Source organism: Oncorhynchus nerka, linkage group LG27, assembly GCF_034236695.1.
Source record: "Oncorhynchus nerka isolate Pitt River linkage group LG27, Oner_Uvic_2.0, whole genome shotgun sequence".
NCBI lineage: Eukaryota > Metazoa > Chordata > Actinopteri > Salmoniformes > Salmonidae > Oncorhynchus > Oncorhynchus nerka.
The window spans coordinates 77,292,045-77,307,718 of NC_088422.1; the positions used below are offsets into that span (position 1 = coordinate 77,292,045).

General features: G+C 41.8%; 1 protein-coding gene across 3 annotated transcripts in view; it reads right to left on the minus strand.

Annotated features, from left to right (window-relative positions):
- Positions 1–15,674, minus strand: part of LOC115112449 (DENN domain-containing protein 2B-like) — an 82,935-nt gene that overhangs the window by 64,325 nt on the left and 2,936 nt on the right. The window contains exon 1 of one of the 3 annotated variants that reach the window (XM_065012020.1): positions 11,169–11,325. The exons of 1 other annotated variant lie outside the window; for it this stretch is intronic. The gene's annotated coding sequence lies outside the window, so the exon portion shown is untranslated. Of the gene's footprint in view, positions 1–11,168; positions 11,329–15,674 lie in introns of those variants that run through there. One more of the 3 variants, XM_065012022.1, reaches the window with a different exon arrangement.

The window sequence follows — 15,674 nt, forward strand, 5'->3', positions numbered from 1 at the left end:
CCCCTACCTTATGGAGGTACTTAAAAAAGCCAGAGAAGACAACTGCTTTCCAGAGTCCTTCTCTCAAGCAGTGATTACTGTAATCCACAAGGGAAAAACCCGCTAAAGTGCGCCTCCTATAGACCAATCTCTCTCCTTAACACAGATTGTAAACTGGTCACCAAGATGCTATCTACGAGTCTGGAGTCATGTCCAGTCTGATATAATTCACCTTGCTAACAAAAACAAAATATCTAGTGTCGCAGTCTCCCTCGACGCTGAAAAGGCCTTTGATAGGGTTGAATGGCCATACCTCTTTCGCGTCTTGGAAAAGTTTGGTTTAGGTACCGTGTTTGTAAATTTGATAAAATCACTCTACAAATCTCCTAAAGCTAGGATTGCTACCAATGGGATGACTTCCTCCTCTTTCCCTCTTTATAGGGGGAACAGACAAGGTTGCCCAATTAGCCCCCACCTCTTTGCCCTCGCCATCGAACCGTTGGCTGAGGCTATTAGAACATGCCCTGACATACATGGCTTTGAGGTGGGCCCCCATACACATAAATTATCACTATTTGCGGACGACCTTATCTTATTTCTAACAAACCCAGAACACTCCCTCTCTCACTTGCAGATCCTACTACAGTGTTATAGTTCTTTCTCTGGATATAAGGTCAATTTTGATAAAAGCGAAATCTTACCGTTGTCTGTCTTTGACCATCTTTACTATCAAGCACAAGTTTCCTTTTAGATGGTGGGCTACACATATTTGGGCATAATGGTGGATGGTAATCTGAACAACCTCTATAAACTCAATCTGGCCAGTTTGTTGCAAAAGGTGGAGGTTGACCTTTGTAAATGGATGGACATACCTCTCACTCTACTGGGTAGAATCAATGTAATTAAAATGAATGTCCTGCCCAGATTTCTATATTTGTTTCAATCTCTCCCTATCCCTGTTCCCGCAGCATTTTTTTCCTCTCTCGACAAGCTGACCAGACGGTTTATCTGGCACGGCAAAACCCCTAGGGTTGGCCTGGATAAACTGACCCTTGATTACAGTCAAGGGGGCTTAAACCTCCCCAATTTTAGAATGTACTACTGGGCTGCACAGTCTAGGTTTCTGGCTCAGAGGTTTGACAATGGTCCCTCTCCCTCATGGTTGAACATTGAAAAGCCTGAGGTAAATGATGACTCTGGGGCAGAATTGTTTTACAAATGGGACAGAAAATCTATAAAAACCATCACAGACAACCCTTTAATCATACATTCTGTCCTGGCATGGTGCAAACTGCATGAGCTGTTCGGACGAGGGGGATTCCTTTCCCCTAAAACCCCTTTATGGAACAATAGATTGATCCCTATGTTTTTCCAGAATAGTAACTTTAGACCACGGTCTGATAAGGGATCACTCTTCTGGAACATTGTTACGAGGAGGGAGTTCTTCTGTCTTTTGATCAGCTGAAACAGAAATACCACTTGCCTAACAGGGACTTCTTTAGCTACCTACAACTACGAAACTTTATTAGGGTGACTCTCAAGGGACAATGGAACCTACCTAAGATGTCACCTATTGAACAACTCTGCCACGCAGACCAACCACTGTTCAAGACCATTTCCCGTGTATACGATGCTCTTATGTCAGGACTAACACTGCCTGGGCTAGATAAACCCCGACTTAGATGGGAAAAATATCTGGGTATTGATCTTGATGAGGAGCTATGGAGTGACCTATGCAGGGATGGTGTTACATCCACATTGAACTCCAGATACAGACTGATCCAGTTTAATTTCCTCCATCAGCTCTATATCACCCCATCTAGACTGCACAAGTTCAACCCAGATATCTCCTCCCTATGTTTTAGATGTGGCTCAGATGAAGGAACATTCCTCCATTCCACTTGGCAGTGTTCAAAACGACACGGTTTCTGGCAGGGGGTATGCGATACCATATCCTCAATTCACGGGGTTGCATTCCCTTTAGACCCGGAGGTCTGTCTACTGGGTAACTTTACTAACACCAATCTTAGGCGAAGCCATACTATAAAGTTAACAGAAATATTGCTAGCGATTGCCAAGAAATGTATTGCCTTGAAATGGAAATTGGATTCCTCCCTGCCAGTTGCAATGTGGCTATCGGAAGTTAATAGTTGTATCCCTTTGGAGAAAATCACTTACTGCTTGAGGAATAAGTTAAAGACATTTTACAGAATTTGGCAACCTTTTATTGACTATATGGAGAATCTCCCCCCACATCTCATTGATTGAATCTATATATAATCCTCACATAATGTTTCCCACGTAATGTATAATATGTAGCCTACGGCAGGTGATCCAATGTCTCGTTATTATTTTTTTCTTATTGTATGTTTGTATATATAATTATAATAAAAAATTAAAAAATGTTACGCTCGTCTGTTACTGTCACTTTGTCCTATCGTTGTCTAATATCTTTTCACTTTTGTTTTGAATGTTCTTAATTGGAAAATGCAAAAATAAAATATTCAAAAAAGAAAAAAGGAGAACTTATCGAGACAGGCATACTGATAAACCGCAGCAATTAAAAACACATTTGAAAAGTGTCTCAGTTAATCTTAATGGTTCTATCAAAACAAATGTAGAGTACCCCAGGATTCTTTATAGGCCTAGGTGTCAATTTTGGAAGTACTTCGGATCAGTACAGTTTCCAAATATGAGGCTTACTGCCTATACCTACATTGAGTGTACAACACATTAGTAACACCTGTTCTTTCCATGACATAGACTGACCAGGTGAATCCAGGTGAAAGCTATTATCCCTTATTGGTGTCACCTGTTAAATCCACTTCAATCAGTGTAGATGAAGGTGAGGAGACAGGCTAAAGAAGGATATTTAAGCCTTGAGACAATGTTTACATGGATTGTATATCTGTGCCATTCAGAGGGTGAATGGGTAAGACAAAAGATTTAAGTGCCATTGAACGGGGTACGGTAGTAGGTGGTCTGAGTGTGTCAAGAACTGCAACGCTGCTGGGTTTTTAACGCTCAACCGTTTCCCGTGTGTATCAAGAATGGTCCACCACCCAAAGGACATCCAGCCAACTTGACACAACAATGGGAAGCATTGGAGTCAAAACGGGCCAGCATCCCTGTGGAACACTTTCAACACCTTGTAGAGTCCATGCCCCTTTGAATTGAGGCTGTTCTGAGGGCAAAAAGGGGTGTAAGTCAATATTAGGAAGGTTTTCCTAATGTTTTGTACACTCAGTGTATCTGGAACACTTTGTAATGACAAGGAAATGGCAGTGATTGTTAAATAAATTCCCTTTAACAGGCAACTTGTACAATGCAAGAACAGTAGGCAGGTTTCAGCATGTAATTACAAAGAAGCCAAGTTGAGGGCAACAAGTGAATTGGTGATTCATAGTTTTGAGTGTTGTGTCTCAACTTTCACTGTAGCAATGTCTCGGCACCTTTCTCATACTCTATGTGCAATCAGCCAATATTTACCATGTGGCACCCATGGCTACACTCTTAGAGAAAAAGGTCCTATCTAGAACCCACATTTTTTTTCGGCTGTCCCCATAAGAACCCTTTGAATAACCCTTTATGAAGGACCCTTTCCACAGAGGGTTCTATATGGAACCCAAAAGAATCAAATAACCCTTTTGGAACCCTTTTTTCTAAAAGTGTAGTGATATAGGTTATATGCACAACCTACTTCACAAATTCACAACAATGGAGAGATTTGGGTCAGAGAAGTCTAAGATGGAGCTTTGGGGTGTAAACAGCAAGGTGTTAACCAGCTGACTTCGTGGAGACTGATACCATCTCTTCACATTAAAAAACAAGCTATAGGCCTCCTGTTTCGATCCCAGGCTGTGTCACAACCGGCCGTGGGCGGTGCACAATTGGCCCAGCTTCGTCGGGGTTATTGGAGGGTTTGGCTGGGGGGGCTATACTTGGCTCGTCGCGCTCTAGCGACTCCTTGTGGTGGACCGGGCACCTGCAGGCTAACTTCGGTCGTCAGTTGAATAGTGTTTTCTCTGACACATTAGTGCAGCTGGCTTCCGGATTAAGTGGGCGGGTGTTAAGGAGTGTGGTTTGGCGGATGCATGATTCGACCTTCTCCTCTCCAGAGTCCGTTGGGGAGTTGCAGTGATGAGACAAGATCGTAATTGGATATCACAAAATTTGGGGAGAAAAATTGGGTAAAATACAGTTTCTTTCCTGGGATGTCAAAGCAGCAGCAAACTGTAAAACCATGTTCAGTAAGAGGTGGTCATGGTTCGTGTCTAGGGCTAGAGTATGGCAATGTCTTAAATGGCACCCTATCCCCTATATAGTGCACTACTTTTGAAAAGAGGTCAATGGGCCTCTGTTCAAAACATCAGACCAACATACATTTTTAACATCTTCAGCAAGAGACCTGAGAAAACATTTTGTATGATCTCTTATTAATTACTTTAGGCCCAATCTTTGGTACTTTGTATTTCCTTGTTATTACCACAATGTTATGGTCACTACAGAAAATGGAATCTGATATTGCTTTGGAGCAAAGCACTGCAGCGTTAGTAAAGATATGATCAATACAAGTGGATGTCACAGATCCAACACTTTTGGTATGCACTCTAGCTGGTTGAGTGATAACCTGGTTCATATTACAAGTATTAGTCACAGTTAGAAGATTCCTCTTGAGAGGACAGCTAGATGCTAACCAGTCAATGTTCAGGTCACCCAAAAAATAGACCTCTCTGTTAATATCACACAAATGATCAAGCATTGCACACATATTATGAAAATACTGACTGCTGGCACTTGGTATATGAGATTTAAGAACACTGCATACTAAACTTATATTTTCAGTCATTTATAAATGTCAAGGAAGAGATGCTCAAATGAGACAAGTAGTGTAGTGGAGGGTAAACACAAGTAAACACACTTTATTTTTGCTTGACAGTTTACCCACCTTTTGCAGAAAAATGCATTGAAAGTAGGCGTTACTTTTATTAGAGACCGGCAATCAGAGTTTATCCACCTATTTTCTCACCACTGCATCACTACCTATGCAGGAATGCACCGCCCTGTCAGATATTGACATGTAATTTGAGTATTGACTTAACATTCAGCGAACGTTATGAACAAGACACAGCCTGGAATTATGACAAAAGGGAGCTAACAACTGTCCTTTCAACAGGCTGTCTGTCCTCCCACCTCTGCATTCTAGTCGAGTCATGCTGCATTTACATGGTCTAATTCCCAAATAGCACCCTATTCCCTACATAGTGCACTACTTTTGACCAGAGCCTTATGGGTCCTGGTCTAAAGTAGTTCACTATAGGAAATAGGGTGCCATATGGGGAATGACAGCAGGCAGGATGACAGCAGGCAGATTTACACCCACTCTGACCTCATCCAGGGGTCCACAGACAACCAGAAGTGAACTGCAGGTTAACTGTGACCCTGCATGACTGAGGCTCATACATAATACATACAGTATTCTATTGAACTACAGGACACAAGGTGGAAAAACGGATGGATTGATGGAAAACACTCCACATCAAAGGTGATTAGTTCCTTGTCTTACCTACATTTGGGATGCGCACTGGATAAACACTGATTGAGCAAGTAATGTTGTTCCACAGTAGTTACAAGGAATACAAATAACTATCCTGTGATATGATCTCTCTGAATCATGAGTAAAAAATAAACAGGCCTATCTATCAACAACAATGTTCAAGGTATATGTTTATTCTCGTCAGGTTCCTCAGAACCAGTTACAGTTAGATCCCCAGACAGAAGGCAACATTTTTTCTAAGACATTTACTCTTTCCCGAACTGTCTACATGACTTACAGTACCTGCCATCCAAACCACTAACTCATAACTGTCCTGTTGTGTCTTAGCCATACCATATTCTACGGCAAAAGGCATATCCATTATGGGGGGAAATCATGAGGCTAGATAATATCAGTTACTACATGTCCAGTTACTATGTCCTTACTATACCATTAGATCACAAACTATGCTTGCTTGTTGAGGAGGCAAGTCTGTGTTTGTTCCTGAGACTGTTTGGGGTGGAACAGAAGAGCTCTTTGTTTTCAACATGTCCTTGAATGGGGAAACTCATGGTTAAAAAGTAAGTCCTTTATCGGGTGACCGAAACACACAAATACTATACAAATCTACTCCCGCTAGTTTGTGTGTATGTGGGTGTGCGTGTGTGTGACGTGCATGGGCTGTGGAATGTTTCATCTCATAGTGAAGCCATTAGGTCCATGGCCTTGTCAGCCTTGACAGGTCAACAGGCCCACAGGCCAGCCCATCACATAGAGGAATGTGCTAATATTTGTCCTGTCCATCAGGCCTGGTATTCAACACATTAGACTATGTTTTAAAGGGTGGATGAACAGGAGAGGGGCGGGAGCTCGGAGCACCTGGCTTCAATGATAAGAGCTTCTTTATCATCCAACAAAGATTCTCAGACACTCAACTATGCATCTTTGTTCATCAACACCTGGCAGTTACATACCGAATATGAGATGTCAATGTGATTTGGTGAACACAGAACTTTCATAGTCTGGGTTGTGATGATAATAGTAAGTTGTTATTTAGTGTTTGTCATCACAATGGATGAACTTAAATGAACCTCCTGAGGAGTAACCTTGGCTTGATGTAATTTCCATCCAGCACCACCACATCTCTGGTGGAAATCAAGTAATAACAACAGACACAATGGCTTCCAGAAATAGAAGCATTGTTCTAATTTTGTTCTCCAGTCTGCTACTATACACCTCTGTCTCGGCCTCTCTGGCAGACTTGTCCTCCCGACCATTTCTGCTGATCAGCATACTCCAAGGTTTTCAAACTACTGTTGAGCTGAGCCAGGGAAAGCAGAGTAAAACCTCTGAAAACTCTTTCCAGACGTCACAACTCACCAGAGGACATGAGGAGTGCATGGGCCCATGTATCCACAGGCATTCTTTATCGTCTTCAAAAGACCATTTAATGTTTCTTCCGTGCGTTCTCAGCGAGGAAAGAGGTTTTGGGACTGCTGTTGGAAATCCGACATCAGACGTGAGTCTGGAGGTTGAATTACTGGGTAAATATGGTAGAGGGGAAGGAGGAGCTACTCCAGACACTCAGTCCCTAACATAACATCATATGGTCCTCATAAACCTTTTACATGGAGGAGACACATTGGAACTGTTCATGTGGTGTATGTACATACAGCCTGTCGTCATGAACCAAGCATGTGTTTAGGTTGAGGAGAACGACTATGAATAACGTCTCCGTTAACATGAAAGCATTATAAAAGGCCTTCCACCTGGATGAGAACTCCGTTCCTAATTAACAGTCCATACAAATCTCCTCTCTGCCTCGCTCTAACACATAGGCCGCAAGAGGCTGGCTTTTGTCTCCTTTTAACTTTCAGTGCCAGATTTTCTAAAGAATGGTCCAGTGGACATCTTTTCGTAGAGTGGGCGGCTGTTTGCTGAGCACTGTCGGGCCCCTTAAATATCCATCCCACAGAGCTCCATTCGCCTCTTTATGGGCAGGGGCACCCCAGGTTGACACTATTCATGGCAGCTGCACACTCCCTACACAATAACCACAAGTCCCTGCCACCGTAGCTCTCTGACTCAATGTGCCAGATGGAACCAATTCTTTCAGCTGTTTACAGTTCTCTTTTATCTTCAAGGCAATACTAATGGCAGATATGCCCTTTTTGGAAAGCTGGGGAAAAGTGTTCTGGGCAACCTGGATATGAGCATGCACAGCTGTTGAAGCTGGCATGTGGAAAACAGGCTTATGTCCATTTGAGCCGCTGCAGGGAGCTGAGATGTAAGATATATGTCAATGGGCTGACTTCTGACACACAGGCTTTAACTTCCAATGAAAGAAGGAAAGGAGGACAAAACATTTTGTGTGCCTCCACTGCCTTACGACTGACTCACTGTTCTCCCTTACTCTGATATGGAAGAGGGTTAATTTATGGATCATGAATTTGAGGGATGAGAGGGGATCTGACTGAACCCTTATGACTGCCTACACTCCGTGGCCAGTTTATTAAGTACACCACCCCATTCACGAAAACAGTTCACTCCTACTGACAGTGAGTCACGTGGCCATGGCTTGCTATACAAAGCAGGCAGACAGGAATCGAGGCATTCAGTTACTGTTCGATTAAACGTTAGATTGGGAAAAATGGATGACCTAAGCAACTTTGTGCGTGGTATGATCGTCGGTGCCAGGTGCGTCGGCTCCAGTATCTCAGAAATGGCCGGCCTCCTGGGCTTTTCACGCACGACAGTGTCTAGGGTTTACCAAAAACATCCAGTCAGCGGCACTCCTGTGGGCGATAACAACTTGTTGATGAGAGAGGTCGAAGGGGCATGGCAAGAATCGTGCACGCTAACAGGCACGCTACAAGCAGGCAAATAACGGTGCAGTACAACAGTGGTGTGCAGAACGGCATCTCGGAATGAACAACTCGTCAGTCCTTGTCACAGATAGGCTATTGCAGCAGACGACCAGTCCAGGTTCCACTCCTATCAGCTAAAAACAAGAAGAAGCGGCTCCAATGGGCACACAATCACCAACAATGGACAATTAAAGAGTGGAAAAACATTGCCTGGTCCGATGAATCCGGATTCCAGTTGCGTCATGCTGATGGAAGAGTCAGGATTTGGCGTAAGCAGCATGAGTCCATGGCCCCATCCTGCCTGGTGTCAACAGTACAGGCTGTTGGTGGTGGTGTAATGGTGTGGGGAATGTTTTCCTAGGACACGTTAGGTCCCTTGATACCAATTGAGCAATGTTTCCATGCCCTGATGAATTCAGGCTGTTCTGGAGGCAAAGGGGGTCCGACCCAGTACTAGATACCTAATAAACTGGCCACTGAGTGTATATCCTATGTAAAAGATAGATGGATTACAGAAATGTGTAAAGTGAGCTATCAAAAGAGAAGCAGAGAAAATACATCTGAATATCATTCCTTTTAAGGCACCTTTGCATGATCAAAACAGGAAGATATAATGTATAGTAAGGCAAATGGTATGTAATCCAGGGTGAGATAGTGACAACACATCAAGGTGGAGCCTGAGTGCCAGCCTCCCAGCACTTACTTCTGGTCACAGGCAGTTTAACTTACCAATAGCCTTTACATGGCAAGTGAGCCTGAAAGAATGCCATGCTCAAACCATTTTGAATATGCCTTGGACAGGTTTAAGAATGTCTATGAAAGGTTGTGCAAACACTCAATATTTGTAATACCAAACTCCAAAGAGAGAATGAGATTGGTGATATTTGAAAAGCGACAGCATTCCCCATCTGCTTAAACAGAGTAAATCAAAGGTCTCCGTCATTCAAAACAAAAACAAGAATTAAAAGGAAGTGACAACCTACTGTACAGGATCTTAGTTACAAAGGCTGGGTGGTGAGCAGAAAGGATAACACAGAATACCTGTGAATCAGTGTCAATACTAGGCTTTTTTATAGTACTACTGATATTAATTACTGCATTGTTGGGAAAGAGCTTGCAAGAAAAGGCTTTTCACTGTACTTGTGCACTTGACAATAAAAATGTTAAACTTGAATCACTCCATAATGTGTATTGTGCGACAATTTATGCCAAGTTACGAGCTAAGCTTAGCTACATGATTACCTAGGATCCATACACTGGTTGAACTACCACGCTTCCATTCCAAAACCATAGATGGCCCAATGTCTTGACATCTTTATTCCTGCTATGGGCCTAAAAGGCAAATGGCTGAGATGAAATGGAGTAGAAAAGGGAGGACCAGGAGGAAGATGCGGCACATTGAAGGCACTGCATAAAAGTGATGCACCATTAACCTTTAACAAGGCTAAGAAAAAAGAACTGACACAACTTTTGACACTTGTGGGGCAGACTTGTGACTGGATTATCCATTGCTGCATGTATAGCCTAAACCCAGTCAAATTATGGTTTAACTGTGACATCCAATACAGTCATTCTCTGTGGGCTATATTCCACTCAGATCCTGTTCACAGTCTATCACATGGTTTCCCCATGAATCTTAAACCATTGAGGGAACAACACAGATCTACAACTCATCATCTAAGTTGGCAAACTGACATTGAATTCCAACAGCTTTAACAGGATAGTGATCATTATATGGCTTATAGGCTAATAGTATGCCACGCATGCTATTTAGATGGCAGTAAATAAAATGGAAAAAGGCACCCTAAAGCTGTGTGGCTCCACTAGACATTGGGTTTCTATTATGATGTGTGGACACTGGGCATAGCAGCATACATATAGTCTACCAGTCTTACCCAATAACGGGGTGTGTGTATGATATCATACACATTGTCTGATAATGCCGGCCTAAAACGCATCTGGTGACATCCCACCCTCGCCCCTGTTATGCAAGCCCTGGCCAGAGAACAGAGGGGCCTCCCAATCTTGCTGCTGACAATCCAGTCCAGTGAGAAGGAAAGGTCATTGTTAGATATGCACAATAGACAGTCTGTTCGGGAAATGTTCAAGAAAAAGAGCTTGCAGCTGCAGCGTCTGCCTAGTTGCAGTGATAGTGATAGCAGGAGGTACCCCTGGAAAGAAAAGCTCTGGAAAAAACTTCATCTAACAGAGAGAAAAAATATAATCCACATTAGAGCACATAATAGGCTATGATTATGGATATTCTCACTCAACAGCATTAGTAAATCTGAGGCGGATGCAATCTCAGAACGTTTATTATCCGTAGCTCTCAAGAACCCAAGGAGGCCCAAGTGAGTTTACAGTTGACCTTCTTTTGAATTGAATAAATTATCTCGTGCTCCACAATGTAAACTTTAGTTTGGCATAATTTATTTAGCCTCAACTCACTCAGTCCGATTTAATGAAATTGTTTTGTCATTCACATTATCTACTTGAAAGTGCTCAAGTGGGGATGTAACGCTAACAACAAGGATAGCGTTACATCCCCAAAACTGTTGTTACCAAATACGGTAAAATCACTTCAGCGAAAAATGTATTGTAGGCTATACTTTAGGTTTGTCAATTGATACAGTCGCATATAACCACGAGATGAATTTGCGCTTTCCGAACTCTGTCTGTACAGCATTCGGATACTTTTGCTGCAACTAGCTATATGCTCGTTAACCCTTTATAAACTATCCCCAATCATGTAAAAAAATAAAAATTCAAATGGCGACCGGCTTTACCTCAGAGTAGCGCCTCATTTCCACAGCCATTTTTACCCCCAAAAAATGCCAGCAAATATCAATCCCGTTAGATAAATTGTAGCAAAAAAATAAAACGTTTCGTTTTGCCGGATAGCTGCAGCTTTCCCACTGAACTGAGAGTCATGTCTTTCCAACCAAATCCCTCCCTCATTGAGACCTCTGGAGAGGCGAGGGCTGGACTAGTTTCCATGGAGATGGGTTGTTTGCCCCCACTTCAATGGATCTGGCCCCTTTCCTCTATCCCACACACAAGCTTGCATCAGTTCTTTGTCTATTAAACAGTATATTTCATAGGAATGACCAAGAGAGTCAGATAGGCTCTGGAATTATCCTCAGGACATCATTATCATGTGGTCCACATTCCATTTGTATGTTTTTTGACACTCTTTTCCTAGCCTTCTAACAGCATATAAAGAGAGTGACAGTTGGGAGTGCACAAGACAACGCTAGAATGGTCTCAAATACACACATGCCAGAGGGGTAAGAAAGTCTTCGAGTTGAAAACTAAAGTCAACAAGTGACTATTACAACATATAAAGTGGACAGCATGATGAGCCAGTACAGTATATTTCCACGTTTGGAGAGAGAGATTTATTCATCAATAACAGCTACGAGATAACACTATGTTTAGTTCTGGAATTAATAACTACTCAACTCAGCGTGGATATTCTCTCAGGGAAACAATTAAGAGAAGATTTCTGTGTAATTGTATTGTTTTGCTGTATCCAACTACTTATAACACAAACTAGCAAAATCACAATGTAACAAGAACATAATTAATAGGCCTACACACACGTTTCAACTACAGAATGGTACTCAGAGATGCAGAATTAATCCGCTATTCATCCAGGAGATAGATAAAATGTCAAAACACATCTCAGAAGATAAAGTCAAGGTTGAACCTTTAAAGACCTGTGTCAATTAGTGAAATCATGTAATTTTGAACAGCCTCAAGGGCTTGGTGATGAGGCTATCTCCAGAGGGAAGGGTTTGTCAAAGACATCATTTCAGGTCAAACTGAATGACGAACACACAGTTAATGATTTGGAAGACAGATGCCATGATTAGTCCAAACCAATTAACATAATACTTAACGAAAACTAGTTAACAAAACACTTATTTTACAAAACTATTAACAAGATCCATTAAATGTTTTTTTGACATTATATGTAATTATACTAGGACATTATACTGGTTGGAGACATATCTCAAAGTAATAATTCAGATATTCAAAACAGTGAACACATGTTCACTGAGGACAGTTACCAGAATCCATGTACATATTAGCAGATGTGATTCCTTGTTGTTGGACTGCAGTGTGGATCCTGTCGCTCTGTGGTTAGTTTTATATAAGAGGGCTCTAGACAGGCATAAACCTCATGCTCTGCTTTCCCAACATTAAGCCTCCCAGAGCACACATGCATGTTGAGAAACAACACTGCAGCCTGAGTCCAGACTAAACAATACCCAAGGGGGAGGATGCCTGCTATGAAGATCACCATACCCAAAGTTGTGTCTGTTTTTCGCTTTCTTAAGTGTAGGTTACCTCCAAGCAAAACAGCCTTTTTAACAATCATTGTTGTAATTGTTGAGATTTTCGTTCTTTGTTATCAAATAAAAATTTGGTCGGTAAACAATATGTGTATGGTCCGTAAACAGTATGTGCCCTACCTTTACGCTACTGATTTCTGGAACATTTTCGATGCACTTAAGAAAAACAGGAAAAAATACAAACAAGCCACATGAATTCAAAGTATTGGAAACATGCATGAGTCAACACTCGAGTCCACTCAACCTTGCTCTGGTTAAGGGAACAGCTATTGGGCCACAGCAGAATTTTAAAAAGAACTGAACATTTCTATCCAAAACAATTGGCACGAAGTCTACAATCAAGAATCAATGTCCCCTTTCACAGGAAAGGATGCAGAAGACTGAAAATGGTCATTATAAAGCCTGTCTTTCATATCTACTCTATAATGAAATGCCTAATCATCACAAACAAATGTCAGTTTACAGCTTACCCATAAACCAATTCTCTCATCAAACCCTCTGAGCATCAGCAGTAGAAACATAGATGGGGGAGATCAGATCTAAAGCAATGCCACTGGGCACAGACATCAGTTCAATATCTAGTTTTGATTTACATTTGGTTGAGTTGTCAACTAATGTGAATTCTGCGTGAAATCAACAAAAAATGGTGCCATGTCATTAGATTTAGGTGAAAAGTTGGGTGAAAAATAGACGGAATTCCCTTACACTGATTTCTTTTCTTAAAATCCAAATTTTGTTGAAATGATGTGGAAACAACGTTGATTCAAAATGTGGAGTCGATCTACCTGTCATGAATAGAATCCACACCATATTTCTACCAAGTCTCCAACTACAGTATGTATCATATATTTTACTCACAGTGTGCACTATTTCATACAGTCCCCCCCGGAGCATCCTTTCATTCTACTGACTGAGGAACGGAGGAAGTCGTAAGATGCAGACATCCGACTCATGTCCAATAACATGTCTCCAGGAAGTCCACAGATTTGTCAGTATGTCGTTTTACTCTGAGATCTAACTATACTGAACAAAAATATAAACGCAACATGTAAAAATGTATACGATTTTACTGAGTTACAGTTCATATAAAGAAATCAGTCAATTGAAATACATTCATTAGGCCCTAATCTATGGATTTCACATGACTGTGAATACAGATATGCATCTGTTGGTCACAGATACCTTTAAAAACAAATGGGCCTCAGGATCTCGTCATGGTATCTATGTGCATTCAAGTTGCCATCAATAAAATGCAATTGTGTTCGTTGTCCGTGGCTTATGCCCATACCATAACCCCACCACCACCACTGGGCACTCTGTTCATAACGTTGACATCATCAAACCGCTCGCTCACACGACGTCATACACGTGGTCTGTGGTTGTGAGGCCAGTTGGATGTACTGCCAAATTATCTTAAATGATGTTGAAGGTGGCTTATGATAAAGAAATTAACATTCAATTATTTGGCAACAGCTCGTGTAGACATTCCTGCAGTCAGCCTTCCAATTGCATGCTCCCTCAAAACATGAGACATCTATGACATTGACTTTGTGTAACAAAACTGCACATTTTTGAGTGGTCTTTTATTGTCCCTAGCACAAGGTGCACCTGTGTAATGATCATGCTGTTTAATCAGATTCTTGATATGCCACACCTGTCAGATGGATGGATTATCTTGGCAAAAGGAGAAATGCTCACTAACAGGGATTTAAGAAATTTGTGCACAAAATTGAGAGAAATAAGCTTTTTGTGTGTATGGAACATTTCTGGGATCTTTTATTTCAGCTCATGAAACATGGGACCAACACGTTACACGTTGCATTTATATTTTTGTTCAGTGTAGTTGTCTCTCAGACATGTCAAAGCCTCATAGTATAAAGAGTACTGAGTGGACTCTGACAGCTTTGTGCTTCAAATTAGCAGAGGTACTAGTGCTGTTTCATACTGGGAAAGGCTGGCTCCAGTAGCATGGATGCACAACGAAGAACAACCTCCTGGAATCCGCTGTGGTGTCAAGAAGTCTTGTCTTCAGGGTTTCTTCTGTACAATGTAAGCAATACATTACGCTGCTTCTCTGTCAGTGTAACATGAGAAAATCAAATACAGTCCAATCCTAAATAAGCACTACTTAAAGAGAGACTGTTATTGTTTGTATAGGGCTACTTTCACAAAAGAATGCAACCTTTTTCAATGCTCGGGCTCAGGAATTTGTCCACACAGTTTTGATGGCATAAATCTGTTTTAAAATCATCTCCCTGAGGTCTACAACTCTCCACCTTTTACACCTGCTAAAGCCATTCAGGCAAAGGGAAAAAACATACGACCAGGCCAGTGTTTTTTGGACCTGTTACAGGTCCAATGTACCTTGCGTAGGATCCATCGGTCATGTTCAGTGAATCCACAAAAGCCTCAGAAATTTGACAGTAACCCTCTCCAGTACACTGTTGAGCATTCACCACACCCTTACCACAAAATATTCCTGTGAGAGCCTCTCCTCCGGCATCTGGAGATTTTAAATAGCCGAGGGCCAGCGGGTCAAGGGAGCTATGGAAATGAGGATGGGCCAGTCGCATACAAAAGCCTCCAAGCAGCCTAACAGCATAGGGTCTGATTGAATCGCAAGTCTAAACTGCTTGTTTTAACATAAAGATGTTTTTTTTTAGGAACAACATATTCAATTTCAAGACAGGTCATGAGGCACCAGCAGTCGAGTCCTCTCATGTTGATGATGTCTATCCAATACTACTGCCCTAAGGCCTACAGCAATGAAGAGAGATGAAAAGTCTCACACTATAAATACTTCCTCTCCACCTAAAGTACCAATTTGCATCAAAATAAGCTTCAGGGCCTGTAGACTTTTCAGTGGTTCATCTAGGTTCATCTAGCATCATAAGGTAATCGTATCCATCTTATTTTATCCCTTAGCATAGGGCA